Consider the following 22,928-nt stretch of genomic DNA (forward strand, 5'->3'; position numbering starts at 1 on the left):
TCCTCCCTCCCCATTTTTTAGAAATAATTACATATCCAAAACACTTTAATCACAGGATATAGTCTGATCATAGAATAAGGGAGCATATACTGTATCATATTACCCTTAGAATAAATTATCAAAGTCTTAAACCATGGATAGTTAATATAGCAAAATACAAAATAGAAATAGGACATTTATATAATCATTTTGAATAATGTCTCTAATAAACTGCTACTGCTTCTGCTTAGTTGCTTCAGTCATGTCTGACTCTGTGCAACCCTATGGACTGTAGCCTGCCAGGTGCCTCTGTCCATGGATTTCTCCAGGCATGAATACAAGAGTGGGTTGCCATGCCCTCCTCCAGGGTATCTTATCAATCCATAGATCTAGGTCAGGTCTCCTGCACTGCAGGCAGATTCTTTACCACTGAGCCACCAGAGAAGTCCCTCTAATAAACTGCTGCTGCTGCTGCTGTTAAGGCGCTTCAGTCGTGTCCGACTCTGTGAGACCCCATAGACGGCAGCCCACCAGGCTTCCCGTCCCTGGGATTCTCCAGGCAAGAACACTGGAGTGGGTTGCCATTTCCTTCTCCAATGCAGTAAAGTGAAAAGTGAAAGTGAAGTTGTTCAGTCGTGTCCAACTCTAGTGACGCCATGGACTGCAGCCTACCAGGCTCCTCTGTCCATGGTATTTTCTAGGCAAAAGTACTGGAGTGGGGTGTCTTTGCCTTCTCCGTCTAATAAAGTAGGCAATATCCATTTAAAAGTTGATTTTTATAAACTAATTAGCTCATTTCCTTTTGATAATACCACAAGCAAACACGTACTAAAGTCTTCTGAAGAGAACAGCGAACATGCTAACAATCTACTGTGTCTTACAATACAAGTGTCTCAAATTGTACAGTGAATTTCATCATCTCCAGAAGATATGGGAAAAGTTTCAAGGCAAGGCAAAACTTTATTTGATCATCTTCAGAGACAGAGGGAAATGAAAGGAGAAGCTAACAAGAAAATTCTGATTTTTACCAGTACTTCCAGAAGAATATTTTTCAATTCTGATTTCTAACTACATAATTCTCTAAACAGGAAATCCTATATAAGGAGCCTAAACTTTTTTGTATATTTTTACATTAATTTCCTTAATTCACTTCATATGAGTACCAGTTTGACAAGCATAATATGTCCTTTTTTACATGTATCATCAATTCATAAAATGATGGTTGATTTCTATTTGCTCCAACAATCATACATCTTAATTTCAGTTCTCTAAATGTTTTATTACATCATGACATTAATCTTCATGGTTATATAACCATCCACTTTTAACAAAAGAAGAATTTGACCATGTAGAAGTCAGTCATTATATTAAGTCTTCATGTTGCCTTTTACTTAGGCTTCATATTAATTTACAAGTATAATATATTAGAAAAAACCTGCCAACTAAGCATACTATATTTGGCAAAATTATTTTTCAAAAATGAAGGAAATATAAAGACTTTTTTTGATAAGCAGAAGTTGAGTTTATCACCATGATGTGTTTATAAGAAATGTTAAAGGGAATTTTCAAATTGAACCAAAAGTTTCAAAACAGCAGTGCTAAAGCTTATGAAAATATGAAGTTTACTGGTAAAGATAACTATTTAAACAAAACAGAAAACTGTAGCACTGTAATGTTTGTATGTAAATCACTTATAGTTGTTTTAAATATAAATGTATTAAATTTCAAAATCAAAAGATATAGGCTAAATGGATTAAAAAAAAGATCCAACTAGATTTTGTTTATATGACTCATTAGATTTAACAATACACATATGGTGAATATGAAACAATCAAAAAGAGAAAAGATATTTCATACAAATGGTGACTAAAAGAGAACAGAAGTGATCATACTTACAGTAGATGAAATAGACTTGGAGTCAAAAATAATCAAAAGAGACAAAGAACATTATAATGATAAAAGTGTAAACACATCAGGAAAGTATAGCAATTATAAATATATGTGCTAATATTAGAACACTGAAATATATGAAGGAAACATTGACAGAACTTAATGGAGAATAAGTAGCAATACACTCTTAGTAGGGAGCTTCATATCCCACCTTCAATAATAGACAGAAAGAAAGTCAATAAGGAAATAAAGAATTTGAATAAACTATAGACCAAATGAACCTAATAGTCAATGTATACAATATTCCACTCAATAGCATAAGAACACAGGCATAAAGCATGTTGTTGTGTTTTGCTTTACTGTGGTTCACATATATTGCAATTTTTACAAAGTGAAGGTTTGTACATTGAACAATTCTATGAGCACCATTTTTCCAAAAGCTTGGGCTCACTTTGTGCTTCGGTGTGACATTTTGGTTTTCTCACAGTATTTCAAACTGTCTCCTTACAACTATTTTTGTTATGGTGATCTGTGAGTAGGGATCTTTGTTGTTGCTAGTGTAATTGTTTTGGAGTACCACCAACAGCATCTGTATGAGATAGGTGAGCTTAATTGTTGTGGGTGTTTTGAGCGTTCCACTGACTGACTCCCCATCTCATCCTCCTCTGGCCTGTTATTTCATGAGACACAAGAATATTGAAACTAGGCAAATTAATAAATTGCACAAGTGTTCAAATGAAAGAAAAAAATCACGTCTCCTTCTTTTAATCAAAAGCTAGAAGTGAGTAAGTTTGGTGAGGAAGGAAGGAAGAAAGCAGGGTAAGCCATCTCTTATGCCAAATAGTTACCTAAGTAATGAACATAAAGGAAAAGCCCTTGAAGAGAATTAAAAGCAGTGCTACAGTGGACTCAGAAACGAAAAGAAAGCAAAACAGCCTTATTGATGAAATGGAGAAAAGTTTAGTGGTCTAAAGCCAGCCAAATATTTCTCTTTTTTTTTTCCATTTCATACATGATATTATACATGTTTCAATGTCATTCTCCCAAATCTTCCCACCCTCTCCATCTCCCACAGAGTCCATAAGACTGTTAACACCTAATCCAGAGCAAGGCGATAACACTCTTCAATTCTGTAAAGGCTGAGAGAGGTAAGGCAGTTGCTGAAGAAAATTTTGGAGTAGGCAGAGGTTTGTTCATGAAGTTTAAGGAAAGAAACCATCTTTGTTACATAAAACTGCAAGGTAAAGCAGCAAGTGTGGATGCAGAGGCTGCAGCAAGTTGTCCAGAACATTTAAGTGAGATAATTAATGAGGATGTTTACACAAAATAACAGATTTTCAATGTAGATAAAAGTCATATTAGAAGAAGCTGCCATCTAGGACTTCCATATCTAGAAATGGAATTTCTAGATAATTCAATGCTTGGCTTCAAGCTACAATAGGACAGGCTAACTCTTTTGTTAAGAGCTGATGAATCTGGTAGCTTTAAGTTGAAGCCAATGTTCATCTATGATTTCAGGAATCCTATGGTGGCTTCCCTTGTAGCTGAGTCAGTAAAGAATCCGCCTGCCTTGCAGGAGACCCAGGTTTGATTCTTGGGTCGGGAAGATACCCCTGGAGAAGGAAATGGCAACCCATCTCATATCCTTGCCTGGAGAATCCCATGGACAGAGGAACCCGGAGGGCTACAGTCCATGCAGTCACAGGAGTTGGACACAACTTAGTGACTAAACCACCACCACCACCATGCTAACTCTACTGAGTATCTGCTTCTAATGGGAAAAACAAAGCCTATATGACAGCACATCTGTTTAAAACATGGTTTACCAAACATTTTAAGCCTATTGGTAATAGCTACTGCTCAGAAAAAATAAAAAAAGAAAATCTTTCAAAAAAATTACTGCTTGATTGACAATGTGCCTGGAACCCTAAGAGTTCTGATGGAGATGTGCAATGAAATTAATGTTGTTCTCATAATTGATAACAGTGGGCTTCCCCTATAGCTCAGTTGATAAAGAATCTGTCTACAATGCAGAAGACCCAGGTTTGATTCCTAGGACGTGAAGATCCTCTGGAGAAGGAACTGGCAACCCACTCCAGCATTCTTGCCTAGAGAATCCCCTTTGACAGAGGAGGCTGGCAGGCTACAGTCCATGGGGTCGCAAGAATCAGACACGACTGAGTGACTAAAGCTCTACCATAGTTGATAACACAACATCCATTCTGCAGTCCATGGATCAAGAAGTAATTTTGACTTTCAAGTCTTAAGAATTAATACATACATTTCATAAGGTTGTAAGCTACTCTAGATTATACTTTTTAAAGTATAATTTTATGTATTTATTTAGCTGTTTTTGGCTGCACATGGTCTTTGTTTCTGGGTGCAGGCTTTCTCTAATTATGGCAAGCGGGGGCTACTCTTGTGGTATACAAGGTTCTCATTGCAGTGGCTTTTCTGGTTGCAGAGCTCAGGCTCTAAACACAGCCTCCATACTTGTGCTTTATGGGCTCTAGAGTGTGGGCTTAGTAGTGGTGATACAAGGGCTTAGTTACTCTGTAGCACATGGGATCTTCCTAGACCAAGGATCAAGCTGGTGTCCCTGCATTGCAAGGAAGAATCTTAACCATTGGACCACCAGGGAAGCCTTAGATTATGGTTCTACTTACTGATGGATCTGGCAAAGTAAACTGAAAGCCTCTAGAAAGGTTTCACCATTCTAGATGTCATCAAGAGCATTCATAATTCATAGGAAGAAGTTAAAATCTCACCATTAGCAGAAATGTGTAAGAAGTTAATTCCAGGCCACATCGATGACTTTGAAGAGTTCAAGACTGGTAGAGGAAGTAACTTCAGATGTGGTGAAAAGAGTAAGAAAACTAGATTTAGAAGGGTAATCTGAAGATGTGACTGAATTGATACAATCTCATAATAAAATTTTGATGATGAAGAGCTGCTTCTTATGAATGAGCAAAGAAAATGGCTTCTTGAGATGAAATATATCACTGGTGAAGATGCTGTGAAAATTGTTGAAGTGGCAACAAAGGATTCAAAATATTATATAAACTTAATTGATAAAGCAGGAGCACAGTCTGAGAAGACTGATTCCAATTTTGAAAGAAGTTCTGCTGTGGATAAAATGCTATCTACCAGCACTCCATGCTACAGAGAAATTATTTGTGAAAGAGTCAGTTGATGTGGCAAACTTTATTTTTGTCTTATTTCATGAACTTGTCACAGCCAGCTTGGCCTTCAGCAACCACCATCCTGACCAGTCAGCAGCCATCAACATTGAGATATGACCCTCCACCAGCCAAAGGACTATGACTCACTGAATGCTCAGATGATTGTTAGAATTGTTTAGCAAAGAAGTATTTTTTTAATTACATATGTACATCTTTTAGATATAATGCTATTTCATACTAAATGTGTGTGTGTGTGTGTGTGTGTGTGTGTGTGTGCATGCTCATTTGTGTCCAACTCCTTGCAGCCCTATGGACTGTAGCCTACCAGTCTCCTCTGTCCATGAGATTTCCCAGGCAAGAATACTGGAGTGGGTTGTCATTTCTTTCTCCAGCAGATCTTCCCAATCTTAGTATTGAACACTCATCTCTTGTGTCTCCTGCATTTGCAGGTGGATTCCTTACCACTACACAACTTGAGAATCTATTCATATCTATTGTACCACCAGGGAAGTCCTCTTGCCTAATGTATCTTTACATCCATTTGATCTGGCCACCTCTTATTACTAAAGTCAAACCTGTGTTGTGTCTGCCGTCCCACTACAAGCTCAGTCACACAGCATACAGTTCCTTGGTCAGGTCAGATTCTCATCTGTGGACTTTTGCCATACAGAATGCTTCCATCCCTTAGATTGGTTACTTTACTCTAACTTCAGGTCTCATCTCGGACCTGAAGTTATCATCTTCAGGAGAAGGCAATGGCACCCCACTCTAGTACTCTTGCCTGGAAAAATCCCGTGGACAGAGGAGCTTGGTAGGCTGCAGTCCATGGGGTCACTAACAGTCGGACACGACTGAGCGACTTTGCTTTCACGCATTGGAGAAGGAAATGGCAACCCACTCCAGTGTTCTTGCCTGGAGGATCCCAGGGACAGGGGAGCCTGATGGACTGCCATCTATAGGGTCGCACAGAGTCAGACATGACTGACGTGGCTTAGCAGCAGCAGCAGCAGCAGCAGGTTTCATCTCCTCTAGGAAGCCTTTTTGGCTGTACGCTCTTGTCGTTTAAGTCTAGGTTAAGTGATTGCCTTATTTGCCCTCATGGAATTCTGGTTTTGTAATTTTGTTAAAATTACAGTATAGTATAAATGAAACCCTTATATGCACTGGGGAACAGTAGCAAAATATTGTGTGACTTGCTTTATTGTGATTTTCATGTTACTGCAGTGATTTGGAACCAAACCTAAAAAATCTTCGAGGTATGCCTGTATACATTCTTTTCAAGCATATTTGGGGCATTTATTCAGAATAAATCAAATGTTACCTCACAACATATATTTACAAATTTAAGATGACTGAAATCATGCTAAATAAATGTTTCTGAAAAAGTCACAAATATATAGAAATTTAACATACTGTCTTTAAAAACCAGTGAGCCAAAGAAGAAATCCAAAGGAAATTAGGAAATATCTTAAGACAATGAAATTGCAACTTACCAAAACTTGTGAGATGCAGCAAAGTTTATAGTAATAAATGCCATCATTAAAAAGCAAAACAAACAAACAAACAAAACCTCAAATAAATAACTACAACCTTACAGAAGTAGGAAAAGAAGAGCAAAATAAGCCCAAACTTAGGAAAAGGAAGGAAAAAAAATAGTATAGCAGAAATAAATTAATGTAAAAGAAATTTAAAAAAGGAATGAAATTTTTTTATAAAAGATTAAAAAAATGGCATACATTTAGAAAAGTTAATGAAGAAAAAAGACACGACTCAAACAAATACCTGTGGCAGATTCATTTTGATATTTGGCAAAACTAATACAATTTTGTAAAGTTTAAAAATAAAATAAAATAAAATAAAGAAATAAAAGAGGACATATTCAAATGGCAAATAAATTAAAATTAAAACATTTACAAGAGACTACTGTGAACAAATATATGACAACTAAATAGTCTAGAAGAAATGAATAAATTCTCAAAAACATACACTCTACCAAGGCTGAATATAAAGAAATAGAAAGACTTTATACAGATTTTATACAGATTTTTACAGACCTACAGCTAGTAAAGATTTGAAATCAGTCTTCCACCCTCCCTCCCCCCACCCCGCCCCCAGCAAATCCCAGGACCAGGTGGTTTACTGGTGAATTCTACCTAGAATTTAAAGAAAAACTCTTCCAAAAAGTTAAGGAGAATGAGACACTTCCAAACGTACTGTAGGAGACCAGTTGATACAAAGACCAACTGATATCAGATGCAACTGATATTCATTCTGATAGCAGAGCCAGATAAAACTATTCAAAAAAACTTCAGACCAATGTCCCTGATAGATATTGAATTCAAGTTACAGTAGTCAGATTTCATGCATTTATCTTAACATCAAATATCTTGGCTAGTAACTGGATTCATCTGCATATTTTTGCAGAATCTTAGCTCACTGACAATGACCTGGACATCTAGCCAGACAAATGGCAGCAACAGAATTTCCATATGTAAGTTTTCCCCATTGAGGGAAAGAAATCTGGAATTTTTGTGCATCACAAATGTCTGTAATATAAATCAAATTCTCACATGTCTTTTCACATAATGAAGCCACACTAAGAGTTCTTATTGTTGTTCAGTGGTTAAGTCATGTAAGAGTTCTTATTAAGACATTCCCTACCTTCTTTAGAGTCCTAGACATCATTGATAGTGATCAAGATTCTCATTTCACTTCACAAAATACACAATGCTGGACACATGTATTTGTCAGGGTTCTCCAGAGAAACAGAAAAAAATACAATAATAATGTGTGTGTGTGTGTGCGTGTATGTGTGTGTGTATATGACATTATAAGTGGTGATTATGGAGTTTGGCAAATCTACAGATCTGCAGAGTGAGTCAGCAACATAAAGATCCTGCAGAGTCAAAGATATAGTTCTAGTCTGAGTTCAAAAGTTCAAGTATCATGTATACCTGTGGCGGATTCATTTTGATATTTGGCAAAACTAATACAATTATGTAAAGTTTAAAAATAAAATAAAATTTAAAATTAAAAAAAATAAAATAAAAAGACTGTGTTTTCTCCATTGTAAAAAAAAAAAAAAAAAAGTTCAAGTATCAGAAGAGCTGATGGTATAATTTCAATCTGTGGTCAGCAGGTTCAAGACCCAGGAAAAACTATTTCAGTTTGAGTGAGAAAGGCAGGGGGACTGTGAAGAAAGCTGAGCACCGAAGAATTGATGCTTTTGAACTGTGGTGCTGGAGAAGACTCTTGCGAGACCCTTGGACTACAAGGAGATCCAACCAGTCCATCCTAAAGGAGACCAGTCTTGGGTGTTCATTGGAAGGATTGATGTTGAGGCTGAAACTCCAATACTTTGGCCACCTCATGTGAAGAGTTGACTCATTGGAAAAGACTCTGATGCTGGGAGGGATTAGGGGCAAGAGGAGAAGGGGACGACAGAGGATGAGATGGCTGGATGGCATCACCGACTTGATGCACATGAGTTTGGGTGAACTCTGGGAGTTGGTGATGGACAGGGAGGCCTGCTGCTGCTGCTGCTAAGTTACTTCAGTCACCAATAATACAACCTGGCTCCATACCCTGGTGCCAGTAGGAAGCTCAAATCACGTGAACCACATACTAAATACACAGGAGCCATCAACCTCTCCCCAACAGTAATTACAATAAAAGGTAAGGTAATAATCTCTCGATGTTTTCACAAGCCATTTTCAGACCTGCTGGAAACCTGTGATACTCTTTCCAGAAAATATTATCAGATGAGAAATATGACTTGATATTTCTTTGATGAATGTGTGAAATCATCAGTTTAGATCAGTTCAGTCACTCAGTTGTGTCAGAAATTTGCGAGCCATGGACTGCAGCATGCCAGGCTTCCCTTTCCATCATAAATTCAGTGATCTTGCTCAAACTCATGTCCCTCGAGTTGGCGATGCCATCCAACCAACTCATCCTCTTTTGTCCTCTTCTCCTCCTGCCTTCAATCTTTCCAAGCATCAGGGTCTTTCAAATGAGTCGGTTGTTCGCATATGGTGGCCAAAGTACTGGCATTTCAGCTTCAGCATCAGTCCTTCCAATGAATATTCAGGACTGATTTCCTTTAGGATCGACTGGATTCATTTCTTTGCAGTCCAACGGACTCTCAAAAGTCTTCTCCAACATCACAGTTTAAAAGCATCAAGTCTTCAGTGCTAGGGTTTCTTTATAGTCCAACTCTCACATCTATACATGAGTACTGGAAAAGCCAGAGCTTTGACTGGATGGACTTTTGTTGGCAAAATAATGTCTCTGGTTTTTAATATGCTGTCTAGGCAGGTCATAACTTTTCTCCCTAGGAGCAAGCATCTTTTAATTTCATGACAGCACCCACCATCTGCAGTGATTTTGGAGCCCCAAAAAATAAAGTCTGTCACTGTTTCCATTTTCCCTGCATCTATTTGCCATGGAGCAATGGGGCCAAATTCCATGACCTTAGTTTTTTGAATGTGGAGTTTTCAGCCAGCTTTTTCACTCTCCTCTTTTACTTTCATCATAAGGCTCTTTGGTTCTTCTTCACTTTCTGCAACAAGGGTAGTGTCACCTGCGTATATGAGGTTATTGATTTTTTTTCCCAGCAATCTTGATTCCAGCTTGGGCTTCATCCACCCTGGCATTTCCCATGAGGTACTCTGCACATGAGTTAAATAAGCAGGGTGACAATATACAGCCTTGACCTACTTCTTCCCCAATTTAGAACCAGTCTTTTGTTCAATGCCCAGTTCTAACTGTTGCTTCTTGACCTGGATACAGATTTCTCAGGAGGCAGGTAAGGTGGTCACGTATTTCCATCTCTTGAAGAATTTTCCACAGTTTGAGGCAATCTATACAGTCAAAGGCTTTGGTGTAATTGATAAAAAAGAAGTAGATTTTTTTTTTCTGGAATTCTCTTGCTTTTTCTATGATCCAAAGCATGTTGGTAATTTGATTTCTGGTTCCTCTGCCTTTCTAAATCCAGCTTGGACATCTGGAAGTTCTTGGTTCACATAGTGTTGAAGACTGGCTTGGAGAATTTGAGCATTACTTTGCTAGCATGGAGATGAGTGCAATTGTGCAGTAGTTTGAATATTCTTTGGCATTGCCTTTCTTGGGGAATGAAATAAAAATTGACTTTTTCCAGTCCTGAGGCCACTGCTGAGTTTTCCAAATTTCCCAGCATATTGAGTGCAGCACTTTCACAGGATCATCTTTTAGGATTTGGTGTAGCTCAATTGGAATTCCATCGCCACCACTAGCTTTGTTCATAGTGATGCTTCCTAAGGCCCACTTGACTTTTCATTACAGGATGTCTGGCTCTAGGTGAGTAACCACATCATCATGATTATCTGGGTTATGAAGATCTTTTTGTACAGTTCTTCTGTGTATTCTTGCCACCTCTTCTTAATTTCTTCTGCTTCTGTTAGATCCATGCCATTTCTGTCCTTTATTGAGCCCATCTTTGCATGAAATGTTCCCTTGGTATCTCTAATTTTCTTGAAGAGATCTCTAGTCTTTCCCATTCTATTATTTTCCTTTTTTCTCTCTGCACTGATCACTGAGGAAGGCTTTCTTACCTCTCCTTGCTATTCTTTAGAACGCTGCATTCAAATGGGTGTATCTTTCCTTTTCTCCTTTGCTTTCCACTTCTCTTCTTTTCACAGCTCTTTGTAAAGCCTCCTTAGACAACTATTTTGCCTTTTTACACTTCTTTTTCTTGGGGATGGTCTTGATCACTGCCTCTGGTACAATATCACGAACCTCTGTCCATAGTTCTTCAGGCACTCTGTCTATCAAATCTAATCCCTTGAATCTGTTTGTCAATTCCACTGTATAATCTAAGGGATTTGATTTAGGTCATACCTAATTAATCTAGTGGTTTTCCCTACTTTCTTCAATTTAAATCTGAATTTGGCAATAAGGAGTTCATGATCTGAGACACAGTCAGTTCCCAGTCTTGTTTTTGCTGACTGTATAGAACTTCTCCATCTTTGGCTGCAAAGACGATAATAAATCTGATTTTGGTATTGAGCATCTGGTGATGTCCATGTATAGAGTCTTCTCTTGTGTTGTCGGAGGAGGGTGCTTGCTATGACCTGTGCATTCACTTGGCAAAACTCTGTTAGCCTTTTCCCTGCTTCATTCTGTACTCCAAGGTCAAATTTGCCTGTTACTCCAGGTATCTCTTGACTTCCTTCTTTTGTATTCCAATCCCCTATGATTAAAGGGATGTCTTTTTTAATGTTAGTTCTAGAAGGTCTTGTAGGTCTTCATAGAACTGTCCAGTTTCAGCTTCTTCAGCATTACTGCTTGTGCATAGACTTGGATTACTGTGGTATTGAATGGCATGCCTTAATGAAGAACAGAGACCATTCTGTCATTTTTGCAATTATACTCAAGTACTGCATTTTGGACACTTTTGTTGACTATGATGGCTAATCCTTTCTCCTCTAAGGGATTCTTGCTCACAGTATTAGGTATAATGGTCACCTGAATTAAATTTGCCCATTCCAGTCCATTTTAGTTCACTGATTCCTAAAATATTAGTTCAGATATTTAGATATCTGAACTAAGTTTTAGGTCACAAGTTATTCTTCCCTCACAGGTTGATCACAAAATCTCTCTCACTTCTGTCTTTCTATAATATCACATAATACCTCTTTTTAACCTAGAAATCTTGCCCTTGTATGCACAAAAATTTACCATGTAACCAAGGACAAAGAAGAAGCCGCAAGGAGATGGTAGGAGGGGCCCAATCATAATAAAATTGAATCCCATACCCATCAGGTGGGTGATTCACAAACTAGAGAACAATAATATCAAAGAAATTCTCACACTGTTTTGAAGGTTCTAGGCCCCCATCCAGGCCATGTATATAAGGATTAAAGTAGGACCTTATAAAATTAACATGACGTGACTGTACCATACACCTGGAAGCCATGATACTCAGAGACAAAAGATTATCCAAAATGTAAAATAAATATGAAGCACATATGACTAAATATATATTGACTTTCTTCAAGTGATATGGTAAAAGAAATTATGTATGTTTGTTAGATATGCAGCTTCCTTGTATAACCTATAAATTAAACTCCCCCAAATATCTTGCTTGGAAATGCATGCCATTGTATTATAATATAACAGCAATTAGTATTTGCTTTAATCCTATCTTTGTGCCATATTATTAAATTGTATCCAGAAAAAAATAAAACACATAATGTATTTTATTAAAGAGTGTATATAATAGTTATGGTAAAAGATTAAACAGTAAAGGGGGTTCAGATTAAACACTTAAAATAAGGTAAAATTATAGAGCAGTCTTGTTGCACTCATTATCAAGATAAAAATGAATTCCAAACTAGACCTCTTATTTTTTTCCCCCCTTTGAGAAGTGCAGACTATATAGGTCAGGTAGTCAAGCAAAATCTTCCCAGCAGAATATACAAATTTGAAACCTTTCAAAAGGCAATGTTTTTATTCCCCTTAATTAGGCAATTAATTGTACTGGCATTTATAGGCTGCATGTGGTGAAAGAAAAAGAGATAAAGAAAAGCAGTAAAATCAAGTATTTCAATTTTGCTTTAAAGGTCACTGAATTATCTGACCTAACTTACAAGTATTTAACTTGAAATAAAAAAGTCAGGAAACAAATGAGCTGAGTAACTCAAGGGGTGAAGTTTGCTACTTTAACTAGAACACAAAAGATTTTCTTTTTAAGAACTCACTAGTATGTCTAAATAAATGATCTCTTTGTAAATGTCTTGAACTAAAGCTTTTTTACTGTTTCTCTATATATGCATTATATTTAATATTTAGCTTCTCTTTGACTATGCAAAATATAAAGTTAAAATAATAGTTTCTTCCTCTTATATAACAAGAAAATATGTTTCAGAATATAATATGCATATGCAAGCTTAAGTGTTATGTTCTTGAAGCAGAATTAATTTATCTGCTAAAACATCAATATTTACTAAAACTTATCTATCAATTTTATGTACATATTCCAGATATTATTAGTCTCTTGGTTAAGGATTATTGCTTTTAAAAAATTATTTATTTATTTATTTTTGGCTATACTGGGTCTTCACTGCTGTGCCTGGGCTTTCTCTAGTTGCAGAGAGCTGGAATTACTCTCTAGTTGAGGTACACAGGCTTCTCATCCAGAAGCTTCTCTTGTGGAGTATGAACTTAGGTGCACAGACTTCAGTAGTTGCAACATGTGGGCTCAGTAGTTGTGATGTGCAGACACTAGGGCACACAGGCTTTAATAGTTGTGGCACATAGGTTTAGTTGCTGCACAGGATATGGGATTTTCCTGTACCAGGGACTGAAACCATATACCCTACATTGGGGCTTCCCTAGTAGCTCAGACAGTAAAGCATCTACCTGCAATGCAGGAGACCTGGGTTCTATCCCTGGGTCAGGAAGAGCCCCTGGTGAAAGAAATGGCAACCCACTCCAGTATTCTTGCCTGGAGAATTCCATGGACAGAGGAGCCTGGTAGGCTACAGTCCATGGATCACAAAGAGTCAGACACAACTGAGTGACTTCACTTCACTTCACATTGGTAGGTAGATTCTTATTTACTGTATCACCAAGGGAGTCCAAGGATTACTATCATAGTGAAAGAAATAATGAAAATAATTTTTTTAATTTATATAGATAATTCAAAAGAAAACATTTACAGAATTTTGAGTATCATATAAAATAGCTAAAGTTTCTTATAGAAAAGATAATACATACATTTTCTATGAAAGCCCCAATAGGATACAAAGGACCCATACAAATATATTTATTACATATTAAGTCATATGGAAATTCTGAATAAATTCTTAAAAAGGAAAATAATATACTGACAACATATAATAAAACTAGGAAATAAAAAAGAAAAAGTGATAGGATCTACTTCTTTAAGTATTAATAAAACCTAATTTAAGTAGTAATTACAAAATAATGTATTTTTAAAATTTAAGACACAACAATGATTACCATGGCAGAAATCACCATTTATCTCCCAAATTGGATTCTAAACACATCTATAAATGGAAGTTTTAACAGACCCCTACTCAGTAACTGAAGACAATATCTGTAGTTTCTCTTCCAGCTATATATGGACTTAGTCTAGATTCAGACCCTCATAAGTGGACAGAATATTCAAGCCACCATCTTTTGGAATGAATCAAGTGTGCAAAGTATTTAACAAGCCAGTTTTTCATAAAACTAAATATAAATATATATATATATATATATTTTTTTTTATTAGCAGACCCTAATGTATCTCTATTATAATGAACAAGTGAATTAGTTTTTGGAAGTGTAAGATAGTTAAACCTCTCTCCACCTTCTATTCGGAGAAGGCAATGGCACCCCTCTCCAGTACTCTTGCCTGGAAAATCCCATGGACAGAGGAGCCTGGTGGGCTGCAGTCCATGGGGTCGCTAGGAGTAGGACACGACTGAGCGACTTCACTTTGACTTTTCACTTTCATGCATTGGAGAAGGAAATGACAACCCACTCCAGTGTTCTTGCCTGGAGAATCCCAGGGACTGGGGAGCCTGGAGGGCTGCCGTCTATGGGGTCGCACAGAGTCAGACACAACTGAGGCAACTTAGCAGCAGCAGCAGCAGCCACCTTCTATTACTCCATCTCATTTCGTGAAAATGAATGTTGTTTAACTATTGGAAAATTCTGATTAAAATGAATCACCCTCTTTGATACTCTCTAATGAGGTGCTAGGAAACTTGTAGCTTGGGTGAGTCTTCATCTAGTGTTTAAGTTTATACTGTTTTGATAAGTAATATGACTGAACATTTGACTTTCATTTTTGTGAATCTGTATTAGCTGAGAGATGCACATGCCATCAGAAAGAATCCCAAGTCAGACCAAATATGGGCCAAGATAACTGGCCAGAGAATGCTGGGAAACGAATCCCATTACCCTAAAACCTGAGACTGTAGCCACATCACAGAGCAGTTCCTCAGAGTTCCCTTACCCTGCTGCTCTCCACCTTTGTGCCCCTTTCTGACAGAGTCCTTTGCTTTGTCAGTACATATGTCTCCTTGTGCAATGGATTTCCAAGTATTAGACAGAAGTCCAGTGTTGGACCCTGAACACAATCAGTTCATTTTCTAAAGTCAGAATTATTTCTTTATATTTCATTTATGAAGTAGGAAGTAAAGATATTACATTGAATTAGAAGTTGAGAAGAGTAAAGAGAGTAATGACTAGAAAAGGAAAAACAAAACATCTTTTTGGATCAGATTAAAAAACAAGATATTATAAGCAGTATCATTTAGTAAATGTTCTTATTTTCTTGATAGTGCTGAACTTTTTCATTTGTACATGCAATGCTTGTATGGAAAAATTTGCCAAAGAGTGAATTTCCAAGAAAATTGTTGAAATTAAGAATGGGAAACTTGAGCTAAATAACTGAAAGTAAGGAAGGACACTCAGCTTAAATAAAAGGATTCAGGGACTAGGTAGATATCTTTACATAAATTGCAGGTATAGTGAGAGAATAATAATGAAAAAATAAAAATGTAGATTATAATCTATTAATAAGGTATCTCAATATAATATTTTGAAAAGCTGAAGCTATACATTGCTGAACCTGTAAATTGCCCAGACTTCAAAGTTTGATATATGGTTGAAATTAAAGTCTCTGAAACTGATGAGGTAAAGAATTAATCTAGAACAGTGGTTTTCAAAGGCCATGAAAGAAGAGGAACTTTTTTCTTTTTAATTTAAAATTTGTGGCAGAGAAGTGGTTTCACAAAAATTCCACAGCAAGTGAAATTATAAAAATAATTATATGCATGGATGCTATGAATTCTAGCATCTTAACTTTTAATTTCAGTGCTTATCTCATTGTGGACCTATTACAATGTTTTGACTGGAAATCATAAAATTTCAATAACATTAATCTAAACACAAACCTGGATTATCAACATGGTAAATTGGTAAATTATGATAATCAAGATGGTTGAAATAACTTGAAGTAGAAACTAACAGTAACTACCCAGTTAACTCCTAACAGGGGCACTAAAAAGTCAGTAGAAAACTTAGACGATAAAGGGATTAGAAGTCATAAAGCCACAATTCTCGAAAGAGTAAGTATTTTTGCAAGAGCTAAGTGAAGGGATTTATAATAAACTGTCCCCCAGTGATATATTTTGAAATGTGAATTATTTTGATCTGAGACACAGGAAGAAATTTTTATTTTATTCTTAACTATTTACAAGAATTTGTGTAGCACAGAGCTCTTGGTGACAAAGGTCAGAATTTTGCCGACAAAGGTCCATCTTGTCAAAGCTATAGTTTTTCCAGTAGTCATGTATGGATTTGATAGTTGGGCCATAAAGAAAGATGAGTGTTCTAGAATTGATGTTTTTGAACTGTGGTGTTGGAGAAGACTCTTGAGATTCCTTGGACTGCAAGGAGATCAAACCAGTCTATCCTAAAGGAGATCAGTCCTGGGTGTTCATTGGAAGGACTGATGTAGAAGCTGAAACTCCAGTACTTTGGCCACCTGATGAGAAGAGCTGACTCTTTGTAAAAGACCCTGATGCTTAGAAAGATTTAAGGAAGGAGAAGGGGATGGCAGAGTATGAGATGGTAGGATGGCATCACCAACTCTATGGACATGAGTTTGAGCAAGCTCTGAGAGTTGGTGATGGACAGGAAAGACTGGTGAGTAGCAGTCCATGAGGTTGCAAATAGTTGGACACAACTGAACGACTGAACTGAACTGAGCAGGGAGCTTAGAGAGAGTGCAGTTACCTGAGACAACTTTTATCTGTAAGACATATATCTACGGAAAGACAAACATAATTATCAAATATTTGCTCTTCCTGTTGTTCTATGGATTACTCTCTTGCCTTTTAAAAACCTGGGTCCTTAAGACATTCCTTAACTAAAGATTGTGTAGAAACACAATCCCCCACACTACTCCCTCACTTTTCCTTGGACTCCACATCTTTGAGGCTCCTGTTCACAAGTAGCTATATTCGTTTTTTTCTTTTGTTAAACTTTTACTTTGTGCATGCTCAGTCATTCAGTCATGGCCACTCACTTTGTGGACTAAAGTCTGTCAGAATCTTCTGCCTATGCAGTTTTCCAGGCAAGAATACTGGAGTGGGTTGCCATTTCCTCCTCTAGGGGAACTTTCTGACCCAAGGACTGAACCCACGCCTCCTGCATTGGCAGTTGGATACTTTATCACTAAGCCAGCTGGGAAGCTCCCTAATTTGTTTTGTGTAAATTTAATTATTAACTAGCTAAAGAACTCAGAAAGGTAGAGGAAAATTTTTCCTCCCCTACATAAGCAATGTAGCATATGGGGTAATGGACATATTCTAAGATCAGAAAGATGTTATAATGAAAAGACAATCTACTTTTAGTTAAAGGTGAAAGCCTTCAAAAATAGTCTAGATTATAGACTGTTGGTGCTTTTGAATTGTGGTGCTGGAGAAGAATCTTGAGAGTCCCTTGGACAGCAAGGAGATCCAACCAGTCAATCCTAAAGGAAATCAACCCTGAATATTCATTGGAAGGACTGATGCTGAAGCTCCAATACTTGGTCCACTTGATGCGAAGAGCTGACTCATTGGAAAAGACCCTGATTCTGGAAAAGACTGAGGGCAGGAGGAGAAGGGGATGACAAAAGATAAGATGTTTGGATGGCATCATTGACTCAATGGACCAATGGACATGAGTTTGAACAAATTCTGGGATATAGTGAAGTACAGGAAAGCCTGGCATGCTGCAGTCCATGGGGTTGCAAAGAGTCTGTCACGACTTAGCAACTCAACAACAATAAGAAAAAACAAACACAGAAAATCAAGTGTTCCAAAAAGAAGCATAGAGAGGTTCAATCTGGGTCAGGGAAAAGTACTCAGAACAGCACAGGGTAAAGTATAGGAGATGGATAGCCAGAGAGGAAACAGATTGGGTGATGACCAATGATATGATCTTATTAGTAGCAATGATGAGATTTATTAAAGCTACCATATTTTGCAACCAATTGAAGAAAATGCAAGTGAAAGTCATTGTTTGGTACCATTGAAATGATGCTGGAGGTTTCACATGGCAAAAACACTCCATGTTTTTAATGTTATTTATTTCTCACCTTGCGTGCATGCATGCTAGGTCACTTCAGTCGTGTCTGATTCTAGACAACCCTTTGGACTGTAGCCCACCAGGTTCCTCTGTCCATGATGGAATTTTGTTGGCTACTAAACTGTCACAAGAATTCAGATTGAGCCAACTCTTGATTTATGCCTGAGGCAGGAGGAAGGTGAGGTCCTTGGGAGTTGAAGAAATGGACTGACAAGGCTGGGGTTAGTATAACTTCAGCAGGCTTATCTCTTGGAATGTTAGGGAAATTTTTCTTTCTTATCAAGACAATATTCCTCGGCTTTTTTTGCTTTTATTTTTATTTTATTTTTCTTCTCTGCTTTTTTCATGAAGACTTACACTGATTGATTTTAAATGTGATCAAATCAATGTACCCATTTTTTTTTAACGTTAAATTTTGAGTTAAAACAAACTTCTTTTAAAGATAAACAATGATGTATTGAATGAATCATACCCAAAATTCATAGCAGTTGATAAGTTCTTTTGTTATCTTAATACTTAGTTTTGATTCCTGTTTTACAAACTTGTATTTTCTGAGAGAAAGATAAGAGTCTTGATTGAAACATTTGCTTATTTAAAGTGTCCTGGTTTAGCTCAAGTTGGAAATGTATAAGTGCTTGTGAATTATTGTTTGATTAATCTCTTTGTTTTAAAGGTGATACCATTTCCTCATGAATTCTTCATCTCTTACTTTTGATTTTATATTTCTTTCAAGGGAAGATTATGTAAATTTTTTGATTTGTGTAGAGAGGTTTGGAAGATTGGCAAGAAAACTGCATATAATAATGTTTATAAATATTCAACATGCATAAATCTGTTTTCTAGTATGCATGCTTGGCATGTTAGTATTTCCATGTGGATATTACTTCTGCTTAGTGAGAAAATAATCTTGCTTTTACACATTTCAGGAAATATCCAACTATGTTTACTATTCTAGAAAGTGCAATTTACAATGTAATTGGTGAAGGAAAACGTGTCCACCAAAACTGAAATCTCAGGAAGCCAGTCTAGTGATCAAGCATATTTAATCTCTTTTTAAAAAGTTGTCAAATCTGGTGGCCTAGAACATGTTATTTAATGTTAATTGAGCATTAGAAAATTGAAAAAGTAGCAATGATGAGAGTCATTAAAGCTACCATATTTTGCAACCAATTGAAGGAAATGCAAATGAAAGTCATTGTTTGCTACCAGTGAAATGATGCTGGAGATTTCACATGGCAAAAACACTGTATGTTTTTAATGTTAATTATTTCTTAACTTGCATGCATGCATGCTAAGTCACTTCAGTTGTGTCTGACTCTTGGCAACCCTTTGGACTATTGCCCACCAAGTTCCACTGTCCCTTGGGTTCTCCAGGCAAGAATACTGGAATGTGTTTCTGTGACCTCCTCATTTCTCAACTTATATTTATGTAATAGAAAAAAAACACAACAGAACAAAAGTATAATTAACAATTTCCCCATAGCTCATTGACAGAGTATATGCCAAATATATATATATATATATATATATATATAGTTTTTTTAATATAAATTTATTTATTTTAATTGGAGGCTAATTACTTTACAATATTGTATTGGTTTTGCCATACATCAACATGAATACCCCACAGGTGTACATGTGTTCCTCATCCTGAAATGCCCTCCCACCCCTCTCCCCATACCATCCCTCTGGGTCATCCCAGTGCACCAGCCTGGAGCACCCTGTATCATGCATCGAACCTGGACTGGCGATTCGTTTCACATATGATATTATACATGTTTCAATGCTACTTTCCCAAATCATCCCACCCTCACCCTCTCCCACAGAGTACAAAAGACTTCTATACATCTATGTCTCTTTTCCTGTCTCACATACAGGGTTATAGTTAACATCTTTCTAAATTCCATATATATGCGTTAGTATACTGTATTGGTGTTTTTCTTTCTGGCTTACTTCACTCTGTATAATAGGCTCCAGTTTCATCCACCTCACTAGAACTGATTCAAATGTATTATTTTTAATGGCTGAGTAACACTCCATTGTGTATATGTACCACAGCTTTCTTATCCATCCATCTGCTGATGGACATCTAGGTTGCTTCCATGTCCCGGCTATTATAAACAGTGCTGCGATGAACATTGGGGTACACGTGTCTCTTTTCCTTCTGGTTTCCTCAGTGTGTATGTCCAGCAGTGGGATTGCTAGGTCATATGGCAGTTCTATTTCCAGGTTTTAAGGAATCTCCACACTGTTCTCCATAGTGGCTGTACTAGTTTGCATTCCCACCAACAGTGTAAGAGGGTTCCCTTTTCTCCACACCCTCTCCAGAATGTATTGCTTGTAGACTTTTGGATAGCAGCCATTCTGACTGGCATGAAATGGTACCTCATTGTGGTTTTGATTTGCATTTCTCTGATAATGAGTGATGTTGAGCATCTTTTCATGTGTTTGTTAGCCATCTGTATGTCTTCTTTGGAGAAATGTCTGTTTCTTTGGCCCATTGGTTAGTTCTTTGGCCCACTTTTGGATTAGGACATTTATTTTTCTGTAATTGTGCTGCAGGAGTTGCTTGTATATTTTTGAGATTAATTCTTTGTCAGCTGCTTCATTTGCTATTATTTTCTCCCATTCTGAAGGCTGTCTTTTCACCTTGCTTATAGTTTCCTTTGTTTTTAAGATGCTTTTAATTTTAATTAGGTCCAATTTGTTTATTTTTGCTTTTATTTCCAATATTCTTGGAGGTGGGTCATAGAGGATCCAGCTGTGATTTATGTCAGAGAGTTTTGCCTATGTTCTCCTCTAGGAGTTTTATAGTTTCTGGTCTTACATTTAGATCTTTAATCCATTTTGAGTTTATTTTGGTGTATGGTGTTAGAAAGTGTTCTAGTTTCATTCTTTTACAAGTGGTTGACCAGTTTTCCCTGCACCACTTGTTAAAGAGATTGTCTTTTCTCCATTGTATGTTTTTGCCTCCTTTGTCAAAGATGATGTGTCCATAGGTATGTGGATTTATCTCTGGGCTTTCTATTTTGTTCCATTGATCTATATTTCTGTCTTTATGTCAGTACCATACTGTCTTGATGACTGTGGCTTTGTAGTGGAGCCTGAAGTCAGGCAGGTTGATTCCTCCAGTTCCATTCTTCTTTCTCAAGATTGCTTTGGCTATTCGAGGTTTTTTGTATTTCCATACAAATTGTGAAATTGTTTGTTCTAGTTCTGTGAAAAATACCATTGGCAGTTTGATAGGCATTGCGTTGAATCTATAGATTGCTTTGGGTAGTATACTCATTTTCACTATATTGATTCTTCTGATCCATGAACACGGTATATTTCTCCATCTATTAGTGTCCTCTTTGATTTATTTCACCAGTGTTTTATAGTTTTCTATATATAGGTCGTTAGTTTCTTTAGGTAGATATATTCCTAAGTATTTTATTCTTTCCGTTGCAATGGTGAATGGAATTGTTTCCTTAATTTGTTAGTAGTTGGTTGCTGGATTGGCTATTTTCCATTGTTTCTCATTCTCATATCAACTCTTCTCCGATGTATAAGGAAATCTACAAATCATACTTTTTAAGGTCCCTTTCCAGAGAATTCTGTTCAATTATGTCAATAGGATGTAAGGACATGGACAGAAACAGTATGTTTCTAATACTGGCCTGAACATCAAACAGTTGATAGAAGATGCTTTAAATTGCTGAAGGAGCAATAGCAGTTGGGTAATTCTGGAATCTAGCCACCCAGCAAGCACATTTTGGCAATTCTAGCTTCAGTTGACATTGAAACTCTTCTGCATCTCTATACAAAATGCAGCAGCTGGTGTAGGTTTGAAACTTCCACCCTGGGGGTATTGGCTGCTTCTAATCACTGAGATTAACACAATATTCCTTTGGTTCCTCCATTTCTTCTCAAAAAAAAAAAAAAAAAAAGGCTCATCTCTTTTCCTTTTTAACAAAACTATTGTAACAACTTTGCATTTCTGTATATTAAATAACCTTTATTAAGCTTCTTCTAAGGGAGAAGAAAATGACAACCCACTCCAGTATTCTTGCCTGGAGAAATCCATGGACAGAGGAGCCTGGCCGGCTGTAGTTGATGGGGTTACAAGGATTGAGCGACCAACACCATTAAACTGCTACTATATCAAATTACCACCATATTAAAGATTTGTATTTGTTTATAGTACTAGTTGGCTTTCCAGGTGGCTCAGCGGTAAAGAATCCACCTACCAATGCAGGAGATATGGGTTTGATTCCTGGGTGGGGACCTCCCCCTGGGGTAGGAAATGGTAACTGACTCTAGTATTCTTGCCTACAAAATCTCATGGACAGAGAAATCTGGTGGGCCACAGTCCATGGCATTGCAGAGTTGGACATGACTGAATGACTGAGCATATATACACAGTACTAGTTAAATTACTCTAAAAGTGAAAATGCAATTCCTCAAGACATATTTTAAAAGTACTTTATATATTATTTTAACATACAATAATTTTGAGGTATACACATATTTGTATATGCTAGAAACTCTTTGAGGCACTTAGGACCCATCAATGATTCTGGCTGGATGAACACAAAATAAACATTAAATATAAGAATAAGTTATCTAGAATACCAAGCATTATTGTTACTCAGGTAAATAAAACAGAGTTGGGAAAGAATAATGGGGAGGCCAGCTAGAAACAGGAACTTATAGATTATAATGGAGTTCAATGTAAGAGACCTTATTGTGAAGGCAATGGTTTGA

The sequence above is a fragment of the Bubalus bubalis genome, chromosome 1, assembly GCF_019923935.1.
Source record: "Bubalus bubalis isolate 160015118507 breed Murrah chromosome 1, NDDB_SH_1, whole genome shotgun sequence".
Lineage (NCBI taxonomy): Eukaryota > Metazoa > Chordata > Mammalia > Artiodactyla > Bovidae > Bubalus > Bubalus bubalis.